The sequence below is a fragment of the Paramormyrops kingsleyae genome, chromosome 25 (genome assembly GCF_048594095.1).
Source record: "Paramormyrops kingsleyae isolate MSU_618 chromosome 25, PKINGS_0.4, whole genome shotgun sequence".
NCBI lineage: Eukaryota > Metazoa > Chordata > Actinopteri > Osteoglossiformes > Mormyridae > Paramormyrops > Paramormyrops kingsleyae.
In genome coordinates this window covers 29,321,408-29,336,514 of record NC_132821.1, presented here as the reverse complement: position 1 = coordinate 29,336,514, position 15,107 = coordinate 29,321,408, and the positions used below count along the sequence as shown (strand labels likewise).

The 15,107-nt window shown below is 43.4% G+C and overlaps 1 protein-coding gene across 7 annotated transcripts in view; it reads left to right on the top strand.

The window, feature by feature from the left end:
- The window catches only part of LOC111853062 (receptor-type tyrosine-protein phosphatase delta-like), a 276,305-nt gene that overhangs the window by 87,434 nt on the left and 173,764 nt on the right, over positions 1-15,107 (top strand). For all 7 annotated transcript variants that reach the window (XM_072707602.1, XM_072707597.1, XM_072707596.1 and 4 more), the window contains exon 6: positions 10,863-10,907. The gene's annotated coding sequence lies outside the window, so the exon portion shown is untranslated. The remainder of the gene's footprint in view (positions 1-10,862; positions 10,908-15,107) is intronic.

Below are 15,107 nucleotides of genomic sequence, written 5' to 3'. Positions count from 1 at the left end.
TTGGCAGACGAAGCGTCCGGACAGTAGCTGTGAATTGGGCCTTCAAGCCCTCTGAAGAGTTGCCCTCAAACCGTCAGCAAACTGGTTTATTAACTTCCCCTAGTCTGTGTTTATTTAGGCTGCTTGTGCTTTTGGCTGGACAAGCAAAAACATAATGGAGAGGCATCATCATAATAAAAATTCTGGGCCTGGGGTGCAGGACATGTTGTGTGATTGGTTGGGGGAGGGGTATGTGTGTAACAGAATCTGTCTTTCTGCTTCAGTAGAAATTGAGACATCCCAGTTTGTTTGGAATTTTAGTTTGTCAAGAGATCGCTTCACATGCTCAGACATCCCACCCCTCCCGGGTGTTCGGGGAATCTCCCGGAAATCGGCAGCAGCCATGTGATGTGACGCGCAATGTCCCAGAAATCTGTCATTCGGCCATTTCCACTCGTTAAAATCACTATTCCTAAGGTGGGATGTCTGCTCACTAAGTGTTACGCACGTGTGATTTTAATGGCAAAATGAGACCGTTAACTGACAGGCCATTCAGTGATGACTGTTTAGTGATGACTGCTTAGTGATGACCATTCAGTAATGACCGTTCAGTGATGACCATGCAGTAATGACCATTCAGTGATGACCATGCAGTTATGACCGTTCAGTTATGAACGTTCAGTGATGATCGTTCAGTGATGATCATTCAGTGATGACCGTTCAGTGATGACCATTCATTAATGACCGTTCAGTGATGACCATGCAGTAATGACCATTCAGTGATGACCATGCAGTTATGACCGTTCAGTTATGAACGTTCAGTGATGATTGTTCAGTGATGATCATTCAGTGATGACCGTTCAGTGATGACATCATTCACATGCAGCCAGCATCGCACAGGTGAGCCCAGGGAATGCACGGAATGTTACGTAGTCAAGGATCCTGCTTGAAACAAGTCAAGGGGATAAAAACTGCATTTTCCCGAGGGAAGACCTGCTGAGAGACATAAGGCAGTTTTGGCAGTTGACTGTCCAAGGCAGAGCTGCTGTCTGCACTAAGCACTTTCTCCACGGAAGCTACAGAACTTTGCCGGAGAAACTTCAGGCACTTGAGGTGAACTGGTAAAAATCCCACTGTTCTCATGTCTCCTGTGTCTGACTCATGCTTCCTCGGAGTATTTTGGTGAGAAAGGCCTCCTGGCGATGATAACGGCACGAATGGACTCGCTCCGTCCACGTGTCAGCTCCGGGTCGCTAAAACAGCGCTGCAGCACGAGCGTCGCAGGATCCGCCGCTTACTATCGCAGTTATTTTTGGATCCCGCGCGACGTGCCGCACTTTATTTCCAGGGGCCGCTTTGTCTCTTCTGCTCAAGATGCTTTGTCTGTGTAATAACATGTAGCAAATTAAGAGTGTGTCTAATTCTGACACTTTACAAAGCTTGTTTGATTATGCGATTATATGGCAGAAAGTAGAATAGCCGCACTGCTAATTGTCCAGTATTACATATTATATATTTGCACACAAAGAGTATTTGCAGTTGTGTTTCGCCCTTAGCTTCACTGAATTATAGCATAGCTGAAAGCGATTAACGTACTCTGCCCTCTGGTGTTCAGAAGAGGAAATTATTCAGAAGAACATGAGGCAGGTGGCTGCTGTATTTCGTTTTGTTTGTGAATTTTTTTAGCTTTTCCATTTTAGTTTTTCAGAATTTCTTCCTTGCACTTCCAGGGTTACGGGGTTCATATCTGATTATAGGAGATGGATAGATGGACTTTTCATTCCTCGCTAAATGATTGCAAGTATACATATGGTTCCTGCAGTAATGACACAAGCTTCAGTTTTTAAGGTAGTATTTTAGATGCACATCATTCTTCCTAATTGAACTGTACATATTTGTACATTTTATTGGTAGTTAAAGTAAACCTGAAGCTGGAAATGGCTCTGCTTCTGGTTGGTAGATAAGTAAATCTGAAGCTGGAAATGGCTCTGCTTCTGGTTGGTAGATAAGTAAACCTGAAGCTGGAAATGGCTCTGGTTCTGGTTGGTAGATAAGTAAACCTGAAGCTGGAAATGGCTCTGGTTCTGGTTGATAGATAAGTAAACCTGAAGCTGGAAATGGCTCTGGTTCTGGTTGGTAGATAAGTAAATCTGAAGCTGGAAATGGCTCTGGTTCTGTTTGGTAGTTAAATAAACCTGAAGCTGGAAATGGCTCTGGTTCAGGTTGGTAGATAAGTAAACCTGAAGCTGGAAATGGCTCTGTTTCTGTTTGGTAGTTAAATAAACCTGAAGCTGGAAATGGCTCTGGTTCTGGTTGGTAGATAAGTAAACCTGAAGCTGGAAATGGCTCTGCTTCTGGTTGGTAGTTAAATAAACCTGAAGCTGGAAATGGCTCTGGTTCTGGTTGGTAGATAAGTAAATCTGAAGCTGGAAATAGCTCTGGCTCTGGTTGTACCACACAAAGTGCATTCATTTGTTTTAGACTGCTGCTTAATCAAATGTTTCTCTATAGAAATAGCCAATGGCTGAATTAACTATATGACAACTCTGTTGGGATTCATTAATTGCTTGTGAAGCTGTGCATTTGAGTTATATTTACTTTATAAGTATGATGTCATTACCAGAAGCTTTGGGACAGTATGGGGCCAAGAAGTTACAGGGTAACAGTGCTGCTACATGATTGCTCTGCATCTAAAATGAACATCTGAGGTCTGTGAGGCCAGCTGTTATTCTACTGTAGTAACATGTCATTTCCACAAGATGGTGCTGTGCCTTCATGCAATTGGCTTAAGGCCTCATTCATCGTGAGGGAATGGGAAATACCTGCCGTTCCAACAGACTAGAGGACAGTATCTTTTTTCAGATATAAGGGATTATTGGATTCTTTGTAATATTACTTTGTGCATATTACTTTGTCTTTACGTAGTAAGTAAAAGTAGTTTCACCAGATAATTTATAGGTATGGTTATGCCAAACGTAACACATTTTTAGCTTAAGAAAAAAAATCATAATATTGTTTGTATAAAAATGTGGAAATGTTGTATTTCCTCTGTAAACCAGCAGGTGGCAGTGGTGTGCCGTGAACCCCACATGACAACATAATATTAACCGTTGCTGCCTACAGTATGTACTCATGTTTTACTCAAAGTTGACAGACTTATAAATGAAGAAACAAGTCAAGCTTTTCATATGTTACCGTAGAAGAAAAACATTTATGTATTCTATTTACAACAGTAAAGAAACAACAGTTGTATAAATATTGTAAAAGCCATTTTTAACTTGATGTCAGTTTAAATGCCTGTTTGTCTCTGATGTTGTGGCCTTCCTCTAGTAAAAACGTAAAACTTTTTGAAAACGATTAATTTTCTCTGTGAATCTTAATGATTATTCTGAGGTTAGTAAGCATTATGTAGAGATGCTTAGTTACACGGTTCACATCACTGGCTATGTGCTTTCGCTTGAACTGCTCCTTATTGTGGAGTGGAAGTCACTTCGACCCATTTGCCTCATTGGGTTCCTGGTGGAATGGCCTCGCTGCCTGCTTATTCTCTGGAGGGCTTGCGGGTCTCCACACCAGCCGGCAAACACGGGGGGATTGCAACGCTGGGTCTGCCGGCCACGACCTTGCGTTTTCACGTAGGGTGGAGCATAGCGTATCGGCTGACAGATCTGGGCAGGCTCCAGCAAGATCACGTAGATATCCGTGCGTCGCACTTGCCCCCCCCCCCCCCCCACCCCGCCTGGCTGGCGGATTGCCCGCGAGGAAAGACCGGCATGCCGTAAAGACAGCCTTTCTCTGGCGGGGCGGGGTATGGAGGCTCGTTGATGGAAACCCAGGTCCGATACCGTGCACTAGCCAAGGAGAGACGTGCCCCCCCCACGCCGCCCCCCCCAGGTGCTCTGATGTCAGCAGGCTGCTCCGAGACGACCCACCGGACACTGATGGAGCCCCTGTGTCTATCTCCACCGTGCCTGCAGTCTACGTCGGATTTTGAGCATCACAGCACGATGTAGTTATTTCGTGTGCAGAGGGGGCTGGTCCCTCAGTGTTTACACAATGTTAAGGGCACTACAAGCCATGCCTGGTACGTGAGCAGTCAGACAAAGGGCTCTTTGTATTTACTGTGCCCCGAGCAAATACTAATGGCATGAGTGAGCACAGAGGAAAAGAAAAGAACGTCCTTACAGCCAAGCCTATCTATGATACGTAGCATCTCCAGTGAACTGCATCTAAGCTCAACAGGTCACAACAAACCCATGCTAAGTGGAGTTAGCTTACCGAAGCTGGGTGTAGTGCAAAGATTCATTATTTACTGTATATCACGTGGTTGCATTTCTTAGCTTAGCAGGATTTAAGTGGTCATGGCTTCAGTTTTATCTTAGAAGGTCCTACCTATCTCTTGTTATTGGCATCAGGCTAAGGATGGATGTTTTGCTGCTGTGGTAGATATTCCACCCAGAGCATCGGTGGGCAGTGGTTTCTGCAAAGGGTCTTTAGGTCAGCTGTTCAAACCCAGGAGTTATGACTTTTCAGCCAATCAGTTCTCTTATAAGAAATCTAATTAGGGAGTTGCAGAAAAAACCCGCATACACAACGTCCCTGTCCCCCCCCGACTTAGAGTCTCTTCTTCACTTCCAAAGATCCAGTCAAGCAGCTCCGTATTTGTCTTTTGAAGCAAGTTACTTGGTCAGGCAGTAAGACAACAAGGTCCCTCCTAGGAGGTGAACCAGCAACCTTTTGTTCAAGTCGTTACCCACTTTGCTAACCTGCCTGGCTTCCATCAGAGATGTCGATGTCGTTGGGACAGTCTGGCCCTCGGACTCTGTGCTGCTCCTGGGGGGGTTGTACTCTTCTAATGGAGCCCCAGACTTGCCCAGAATGCAAGAGAACAAACTCTACCTGCACAGTTAATTATCTTTTATTATAGTTCATCTACTTCACTTTACATATATCATTGGGGTACTATGATTACCATGATTAGCAGTGGTACATATTTATGCAGACATCTCCCCTTAATCCTTAGATCTTCTTCGAGGGAGGCACAGGTAAAGGAATCGCTAGTAAATTAACAATTAGTCCCTTGAATCTGATATTGAGGTCATCTTGTGTAAAAAGGTTCAGTGAAATATGTTCTCCATGGCACAACAGTGCTTTCATTGAGCAAAACTCATCTGTAGCCTCTTAAAGATTACCCCATAAACAAAAGCAAATGAAATTACTATCGCAAAGCTTAATTAAAGTCGTGGTATTATGTAATTGCCCACATTCCCCTTGTAACTCTTGTGTCGACAGGGTTAATGTTATTAATTGATGTTACCGTAGGTCTTCAGCAGCGTTCGCTTTAGCATTTTAGCATTTTTCCATGAAAATGAAACTGGCACCGGGGAGGGAAATTTTGGGTTAAAACCGCATCCGATCTTTACAATGAGATGGAGCACTGTGGCCAGTTGGCAGGCTGGAGTCATTCTAGCTTAATGCCTGTCACCACCTGCTTAAGTGTGCTTGAACGGGTCCATTAGGATCAGCAAATGTTCAGTACAAAAGCCAGTCCAGCTTACAGTACAAAAAATAAACAGACACACCTCAGTCCTTGCCCATTATTTCAGCGAAACATATAGAATGATGATCTTGGGCATTTTGGTTCACTTATTTTCAATCAGTGCTATACCTATCGACTTCAGTGTAGTGACAAACTATGCTATACCCATACAAAGTCCTAACAATTTAGATCAGAGGTTCCCAGACCGGGAGGTGATAACTAAGGACTAAGAAAAAGAGTTTTCAAGAGAGTTTATCACCATTAAATGTTCTGAAACAGGTTGATCAGTTTGTCAATAGCAGCACAGCCAAGATATGATTAAGTTTCTGACTGAGTGATTTTTTTGGCATTAGTGTTGTTTTGTATTTCATTCGCTTGCACGAATCATTTGAGGTCATTCTGATAGAATCCATGCTTAATGCATGTTACATAATGAACGCCATGCAATTGTATATGTATATTGTCACATGCTACATTTAAATGAATACATTAATAAACTGTTCTCTATAGCACAGTTTGGTGCCTCAGCAGGATTCTTGCAGTTTAGATAAACCAGGTCAGCGAATGGCCCTTTGTGTGTCTGCATTGTCATGAAATGCCATTTCATCCTCGTATTCCTGCTTGATATTGCAGACTCACCACAACCCTTTTTCCCGGATAAGTGTTTATAGATAAAGGATGGATAGAATCTCTCCCTACTCTTGTACCATGGGGATGTCTCTACAGATTACAGAAATCTCTTCCAAATCTACGTCTATATCTCATATCTTTATATTAGCTAGAGCACAAAGGTACCTTCAGCAAGTGTCCCTTCAAAATGGGAGTATTTAGTGTAGGTACGTTCTGGAGTACTCCAGGCATGGAGACATGTCTGAGACCCCCCTTGAAATATAGCAGCCTCCCCAAAAAAATTTTTTCTGGCTCGGGGAGTACACTGGGGTGGTTCACAGAGAAGATATTTGCACAAATGTGATGTTGTTGCCATTCGAACCCTCAAACTCCCCAGTAGTCTCCCCTAATCCCAGCAGTGTTGCCGAATCCGATCCTCTGGGACCCACGACAGTCCACGTTTTAGCTCCCTCCAAGTTCCCTGCTGGACAGTCCACATTTTTCCCTAACTGGGAACTGAGAGGGAGCAAAAACGTGGACTGACTCTGGGTGCCTGAGGACCGGATTGGGCAACACGGCTCTAAAGGTATCAAATAATGCCGTAACGAAAATCAATTAATGTATTTAGTAATGCACTGGTGGCCATTAATGGACAAAGTATTTATGAGTACAGATCTACTGAAATATAATGTGGCAGTTTAATTAATTACAAGTTCTAATTAGGGTTTTTAATTATATACTGATGGGATGGAAAAGAAAATGTTTTTTAGTTCTGGGTGAGGGGAACGCTTCATTTGTGTTTACCTTGACCCGCTGACCTTTAAAGAAGTCATTCTGTCCGATAAGAATACATACAGCACTGGCCCTTCTGTTATGTCACTTTTACGGTTATCACTCTATTCCGCTCGGAGCGTGTCGGTCTTTTAGTGCTAATGACTTCAGAGGTAACCCGTAGTTCTGGTTTTGGTTAGCTGCCTACACAGTCACTTGTTTATGCATTGGGCTGATGAATACCGCAGTTAATTTTCTTCTTGACCGCACACAATAAATAATCCTGAGGTATAACTCTTTCAGGCGCGTGCGAGGGCAGCTAAATATGCTTGATTGCTTCCTAAGGCTCCACGTCGTGTAACGGAATATGGGCACCGGTGGGAGAGAGCCGCGACTCGTAGGCGTCTCGTCACTTTCCCCCTCTAGTCATTTTCTTCCCGCTGGCTTGTTGTCCTGTATCCCTTATAACATGTTCACGACACGCTGTCTTTGTGGTAATGTCACAATCGCAAGCCAAACGGCGAACGCATTACAGATTCTGCACCACGTGCCTGTTGTACATTTCAATATGAAAAGCCATTAGGAATGACAGCACATATCAGACTCAGTGATAATAGGGCCGATTCACAAGATCCTTCATTTCAATCTGAATTCAGGAGATAAACCTGTCACGCTCTTAGCGTGGTTGTTATGCTTGCAGTCTCCAATAGTGTTGTTAAATCCGAATGCTTTTTCCTTTTAGCTATTAAGATGACTTAAATAAACTAAATGTATCGTTATCATGATTGTTATTGTTGCTGTTGTCGCCTAAAAGGGTTTGTGAAAATGGTGTTAGGGCTCGCCAAAGGGAAACTGCACAAAACGGCTGATTCTTAAGAGGGAGGATTACAGCTCGTTACCGTTTGTGTCTCTTCGGATAGTTTAAAGGGAAAGCCGAAAGCAGTTCGGTAGCTATGAAGAATGTTCGGCAGCTATGAAGAATGAGGTATCCTGAATGATATATACCTAAAAAAACGGACAGAGGGTGGGAAGGGCGTTGAGACGCAGGAGGTCTGAGTTACGATTGACGATAAAATGCAAATGAGCTGTAAAGATGGTGCCTTGCTGGGCCGGTGAATGGGAGTGGAGGATGTGGTGGACCAGTGGTACTCATTACCGCTGGAGGGGGCCTGCCACTCACTAGGAGGCAAAACAGAGGGGTAACAGGGGCACGCGCAGCGTAACGGTGCTCGGAGCGCTGGGTGAAACGTTCTCCTCCTCTCGTGTCTGCGACATGTCTGGAACGGAAATTCACAGTTTATTAATATTCACGGTCTGTAAGAAAAAAAAAAAAACACACACATAACGGTGTCGGTTTTTTGCCGCTCAAGCGTTGCCATTTTTATGAGCGACGCGGCTGTTTTTTTGGCTGTTTTATTATTTTTTTTAAACTGTAGCAGCTTCGAGAAAATAATTAGGATCCTCTTATGTCGCAAATGAACACTTTGGTGCTTATGGTGCTCTATAAGTAATACCAGCTGCAGATGAATTAAGTAGCTGAGTAATAGAGAGCAGCGTGTTGTGATTTTTAAGGACATTTTGTACGTAGCGATAATAAATCTTTGATCACCATCAGGAAGTACAGTACACTAACAGTAAAAAGTGCCGAGTTTATTTCAACAGTTTTCAAAATCATCAGGGGATTAATTAATGTTGTGAAAATGGTGGCACGGGGGCCTTGGTGGGCACCATTGTTGTTTCCCACCGCAGGGCTTGCTGGCACTGCCCCAGCTCTGTGTGTATGCCAGGTGTTTGCGCCCTCCCTCTGTGTTTCTCTCCACATTCCAGCACATAGTTTAGGTACACTGGTGATGAACAGCCATCTTTAGTTTGGGAACGCCCTTTCACTGTGGTCCCTGCCTTATTAGGTGGACTGGTGATGAACGGCCATCTTTAGTTTGGGAACGCCCTTTCACTGTGGTCCCTGCCTTATTAGGTGGACTGGTGATGAACGGCCATCTTTAGTTTGGGAATACCCTTTCACTGTGGTCCCTGCCTTATTAGGTGGACTGGTGATGAACAGCCATCTTTAGTTTGGGAACGCCCTTTCACTGTGGTCCTTGCCTTATTAGGTGGATTGATGATGAACGGCCATCTTTAGTTTGGGAACACCCTTTCACTGTGGTTCCTTTGCTTCACAATGACCATAGTAGGATCCAGTACAGCAGTGCATATATACCTTAATCATTTCTATAATATATCTTAGTGGTTGCTGATGGGTCAATTGCCAAGACATTTTTTTGGATACTTTATTGATCCCTGTGAGAAGATTCTCTTCACGCCTCTCTGTAGGTGACATCGAGCTGCCCCCCCCCCCTCCCCCCCCCTCCGTTGAAGATCATTGCTTTATCTGGATATAAAATTTTGTGGTAGCTATATTTGGCAAGGCTGCCTGCAGAATAAATAGAAACATAACGGACACAATTCTGTTATTTACCAGCATAAAGCTGCGTTGTGTAGTGTGTCACTGCTCATTTGGTACCATGTATGATCCGAGTTTCCAGTGATAAAGAAGTATTTTGCCCTCTATGTACGACCGCCATTACCTTACTCTGTGTAATAGGCCGGACACATCGATTTTCCCCAGGATGTCTGAATTGATGCAGTATGTCCGTGAGAACTCCAAGCAGGCTAAATGAGTCTGTCCGGCTTGTTTGTGCAGGTCCTACCTGATGGCTCTCTCCCTTCAGGGTCCCTTGGCGCTCAGTATTATAACTCACCAGATGTTTGCTTGACCCGCTATTTCATGATCCACTATAATTCACACTGAGAACTTGAGTAAGGTTCAAAATATTCAGCTGCCAAATTAGCAATCAGGGTCAATAATTTGTGATTGGACAGTGCATTTGCTTATTGTGATAATGGAGAATTCATTATGTTAGAGGGGAATTCTATCACAGAATTATATTGACCATCACCTTGCAAATTCAACCATATTTTAGGAAAAATGTGTTGACAAGGCCCTTGAAAAGAGAACTGGCCCTTTGTTTTATGACAAAATTCCCCTCATAAAATCATGAAGGCGCAGATTTTTAATCATTCTGTTCAGAGTAGAATGCATATGCTCAGTTTGTCAGCAGAGGTGGAAAGTCCAGGTCCAGAAATTAATAATCCAGGTCAAAATTTTGTTTCAACCAACCAGTTGAGCATGAAGAGTCCCAGTCACTGGTTGGTTGGTTGGTTGGTTGAAATAAAATCTTGGTCTGGAGTTTACTTTCTGGACCTGAACTTTCCACCTCTGTTTCTCAGTGGTCATCATGTGTGTTGGCTGTGTCTGCGTTTTTAAGACAACATAAGACACATATATCAATATGTGCTATTGATATGAGAAACTCCCGCCTGCTTGTGTGATTGTATTTATGGGCTATTCCGGATTGCCAAAAGCCTAACTGAATGCAGTGTGAGACACCGAGCTACTGGCAGTGATCCGCATCGAACATGAAAAGGCAAATTTTATTACTGCCGTTACTTGGTGTCACACTAAGAGAATCCCCTTGAAATTCATAGCCGTAATGTAAGATAAAACTAAGTGTAAGTAGTTTGGCTATAAAATCAGATCGAAGATTAGTCCATTTTATCTTTGGGCTTAGAGTGGTAGATTTTGGAATTATTGGAGTGCTAGTTGAACTATAGTAGATTTTTAACTGGACTATAAAGTGGAATAAGGTTTTACGATAATGTTACACTTGTCCAATTCAGATTGTGTGGTTTATTGAAGAAACTTATCAGCGTACTTTTGTACTGAATTCTAGGTACTTGTTACATTACTCAGTGGAGACCTGATTTGGAGAATAGCACATAATAATAATAATATAGTATTGAAACTAAACTTTGAAATGGTAAAATTTTGATATGTATGTTCTCATTATTTCTTTCAGTATTAAGGTCCTTTGTAGCTTAAACATGGCTGTTTGTCTCATTTCAGTTCTCTGTCCTGAGACGGCAACAACACGATGAACCTTGGAGAGAGGTAAGAATTGTGTGCCATTGTGGTAATTCATGCAGAACAGGGCTGGGGGGGGGTCACTTTGTTGATATGTATTACCGTATTGACCCAAATATAAGACGACCCCGATTATAAGACGACCCCATACTTTTTGGCAACTGTTTTAGAAGAAAAAAGTTTGGAATACAAAATCTTATAAAGAAAAAATATTTTATTTGACAAGAACATATTAATAATTATTAATAATAATAACTTTACAAGCAGCCACAGGTTAAAAAGCATGAACAGCCGATCGGATTACAGTACACAGCAAATATTTAAAGAATGTTTTTTCGGAGTGCGTATTTTTTGCAGGAGACTCACGTGAAGATGGGTAAATAAGTGTTTTGCAGAGAAAAGTTGAGCAACATTAATAAATGATATGGCAGCTCTTTTTAAATGAATGTTACTGTCTTTATTAACGGACACTATCGGTATAATACTAGGAGCAGCACAGACAGGGAAGCTGACAATTTACACGACACACTGTGATATACGCCAAACACACGCATTCCACGGCCAACATGATACGGGTCTGAAACCTGAAATTGACATAAATACTGGAGTACACATTAATTAGCCTGTTTACAGATGTGCAAGGTACAAAGCATGTAATATATGCATGTAATCAAACCCGCCACGTCACATTATGGCAGCCAACCGGGGACAGCGGATGAGATCAGTGCCCCTGCGACGTCGTATAGCTGGAACGACATCGACCCTGGCAGTCACACGTGAAGTACAGTATGCGGCCACCATTACCCAGGAGGCTGATCATTTACACTTTCTGCTGCTGTGTTTGTTGTGTTTGTACAATGACATTCATAATCTGGTTCCAAAGTTTTAGATCTAATTTTCGTGGAAAAAACAGTGTCTTATATTCAGGGCAATACAGTAAATATATCATTAGAAATGTCCTTCAGGATCAATAAAGTATCTATCTATCTATCTATCTATCTATCTATCTATCTATCTATCTATCTATCTATCTATCTATCTATATCTATCTATCTATCATCTTCTATCCATCCATCCATCTTAAATAACAATAATTTCCATTTTCTTTAAGGAAAGTCACACTTCCTTTTTACAGTTTTTATGTCTTATGTAGGCAAAATGATGTCGAAACGCAGTGAACCGCACTGAACAGGAATGACGGCAATGTTTTAATTAAAAGTAGGAGTAACTGGGTAATCCCATCATAAACGTTAGCTTCCTCTGCACTGCATGTTTGGTTTGGAGAGGCTTGGGGAAAGCCTTATCTTATGGTAGCGGATCCTGCTGACAGCTTTGTAGACGGTGGGGGGGGGGGGCAGGTGAAGCGATCAATGGCTATCCGGAGTGGGGGGTGTCTAGTGCTGTTCTGTGGCTCCGCTTCCCTGGACTGACAGCGGCTGTAACGACCCCACTGAGCCCAAACAAACGTGCCCCCGTCCCTTCGCAGCTAAAGGCACGTTACACGATCTGTGTGGACCCAGGGGACCTTTGTTATCTCTGCCAATAATAATGATACCTGTGCTCATTCATAAACTCAGTCAGCCTTATTGAAGACCGGGAGTCTGCTGTAGGGGGTTGGTAGAACTGAGCCTTCAGCATCGGAGCTGAGGAGGATTATTGCGCACTTTTAAAAACTGAGCGGTTCAAGCCATTTCCTGTTACTTCCCGGGTCCCCACATGGTGAAATCAGACAGTGACTGACAGTTTAGCGTAATCCCACCCACGGTGGGTCTCAAAGGCTCGTTCACCCTGCCGCTATCTCGCACAGCAGCACCGTTTTAAGCATGCACGGCTGGGCGCTAATCCGGCGGAATGCGGTTTTGATTGCGATCAGTCGCTGTCATCGTCCTTGGGTCGCCGCTTGCGTCCCGTTGTGCGATCCGGGAGTGACCAAGGGATGGTTTGAGGTCCCGTCTTTGGAGGGAATTTATGGAGATGACATTAGTTTTGGGCTGGACCCTCATATTTGCTAAGAGCTGGGGGTGCATTGCAGCCTGGTCAAAAGAGGAGGCTTGTGTGTTGTCTTCCATTTTGTGCTTTTACCGTGTTAAATAAGTGATGGATGGATGATGGATGGATACACGGATGGATGGATGGATGGATGGATGGACTGAAGGATGTATGGATAGATGAATGGATGGATGGATGGATTAATCAGTCCAAGCTGGGTTTACAGTTCTGCTGGTTAGCGAGTAATGACAGATTCGCATTATTAACAGATCCATCGATTTCCTCTAAATGTTATGATTTGTCTTTTGTTTACAGGCTTTAACATGAAATTTAAGGATTGTTTTTTTTTTTTATTATCCACCTCCCATGAAGGGTTTGAGACGGCACTCCCCTATCGATACGCTCTGCCTCCTCGGCCGTCACTGTGAGCGACAGCGGAGTCTGAAAGGTCATTTGAACACCGCGGCGCCGCTAATCACTCCCGCGGCCTCTCGCCCTTAATGCAGTCTGCTGATATGCGGCTCAGTTAGTCGGGGATTAATCATTTGCTGCGTCACTTCCATTCGGAGAAAAACAGCCCCTGACCTGCTTTACGATGCGTGCTGCCTGCGTGGAATCTGCAGACATGAATGCGAATATGCTTTTACACGACAGAGTGGCAAATGAATATAGTCGCCAACGAGGAAAATATCCCGCAGTCTCCTGCCTTCCTGTGAAGTGAACAGCACTTTTCTTTTAACCTTTGGTATAAACCTTTTTTTCCCGTTTCTGAAGACACTAAATGCAGCATCGATCTTTGGCATTGACGCCACAGTGAAAGCCCATCTCCAAGCTAATTATGGTGTCACTCAATACTGTTTTTTTTCCACATTCAAATGGGCAATTATACCAATCTAGCCCGATGAAGCGAGACCCTGGGTGTAGCAGCCACACGACACACTAAGTGTCCTCGAGAAAGGCCCGCTTTCTCTGGCGATGCGTCGCGAGATGTCTTTTTTCGCAAGTCATGAAATTGCCTTCACGAGAAAAGCATTGAAAGCTCATTCGCGTATCTTACCTATCAACGTACAGCCCCCAAACACGTGCTGAACACAAGGTTCTGATTCGAATGACCAAGATACAATCACCCTCATGTTGGGATTTCTGGGCCATCAGCAACAGTTATGCGATGTGTTTGTTTTAGGGTATTCGTTCATTACGTGCATGAATATTTTTTTCGCAGAACCTTTTATTCAAAGTTCTGTACAATCGACGACGTATGGTGATCCAGTCCCTGAGGCAAATGTGAGTTATGGGCCTTGCTCAAGTGCCTAATGCTGAAATTGCTCTGCTGAGCATAGGATTCGTACCCACAACCTTCTGATCACAGTCAAAGCCCCCTATCACACTGCCCCACACATACTGGATATGCAAGGCGTTGTGCTACGGGCGTGATAAAAATGGTTTGGGTGTTGAATTAATTTCGAGATCACAGAAATCAATGCGAGAAATCTATCTCATAATCCCATGATAATTTGTAATCATTACCAATGCATCGCACTCAGAAATCTACCATCGGATGCCCATATTCTCAGGAATGCACAGTGATGATATCAGTTCGGTGCCACAGTATGACACTCTCTGTTTACACAGGGTTTGGTAGCGATGGGTTCTTGGCGATTCTATTTTCTTTGTTGACAGGCGAGATCATTACCTCTTATGCTTCATCTTAGCCGTACACAGGAGGCAGCCGTTAATGACTTAGATGGCAAGGAGAATATTTGAATAAAGAAAGTTCATTAGAACTAATTCAAATTGCAAATAAGCCTTTATTGCGAAGCATGAGAAACTTAATAGTTTTCCGCTCTAAATGAGATGCAGAATAAATCTGGGCTTTTATGAACTACTCATATCTCAGAGAGATTAAAATTTAGTTTGGGATGTACTTTTCAAAAGAGGATTAAAGTGCAATGCTTATTTTTGAACGTTATCTAGGGTTTCTCAGCGTTCAGTTCCCTGCAACATGATTCCTGCAACTATTTTTGTAGCAGTGAAAAACAGCCTTTTCCTCGTGCGTTTCTTTACGTAAATGAAAACAGTGGCGTTATTTTTACCATGGGGCCGTGGGGCCGGCTGCCCTCCGATAAGGAGCTATCGATTTGTAATCTGCGCGTCTGTGGGTCACCCCGTCTCTGGGGTCTCCTTTCGTGAGCTTGTTTGCAGTCCGTCCCCCGAGGCTCTCTTAGCGCTCCTAAGTTC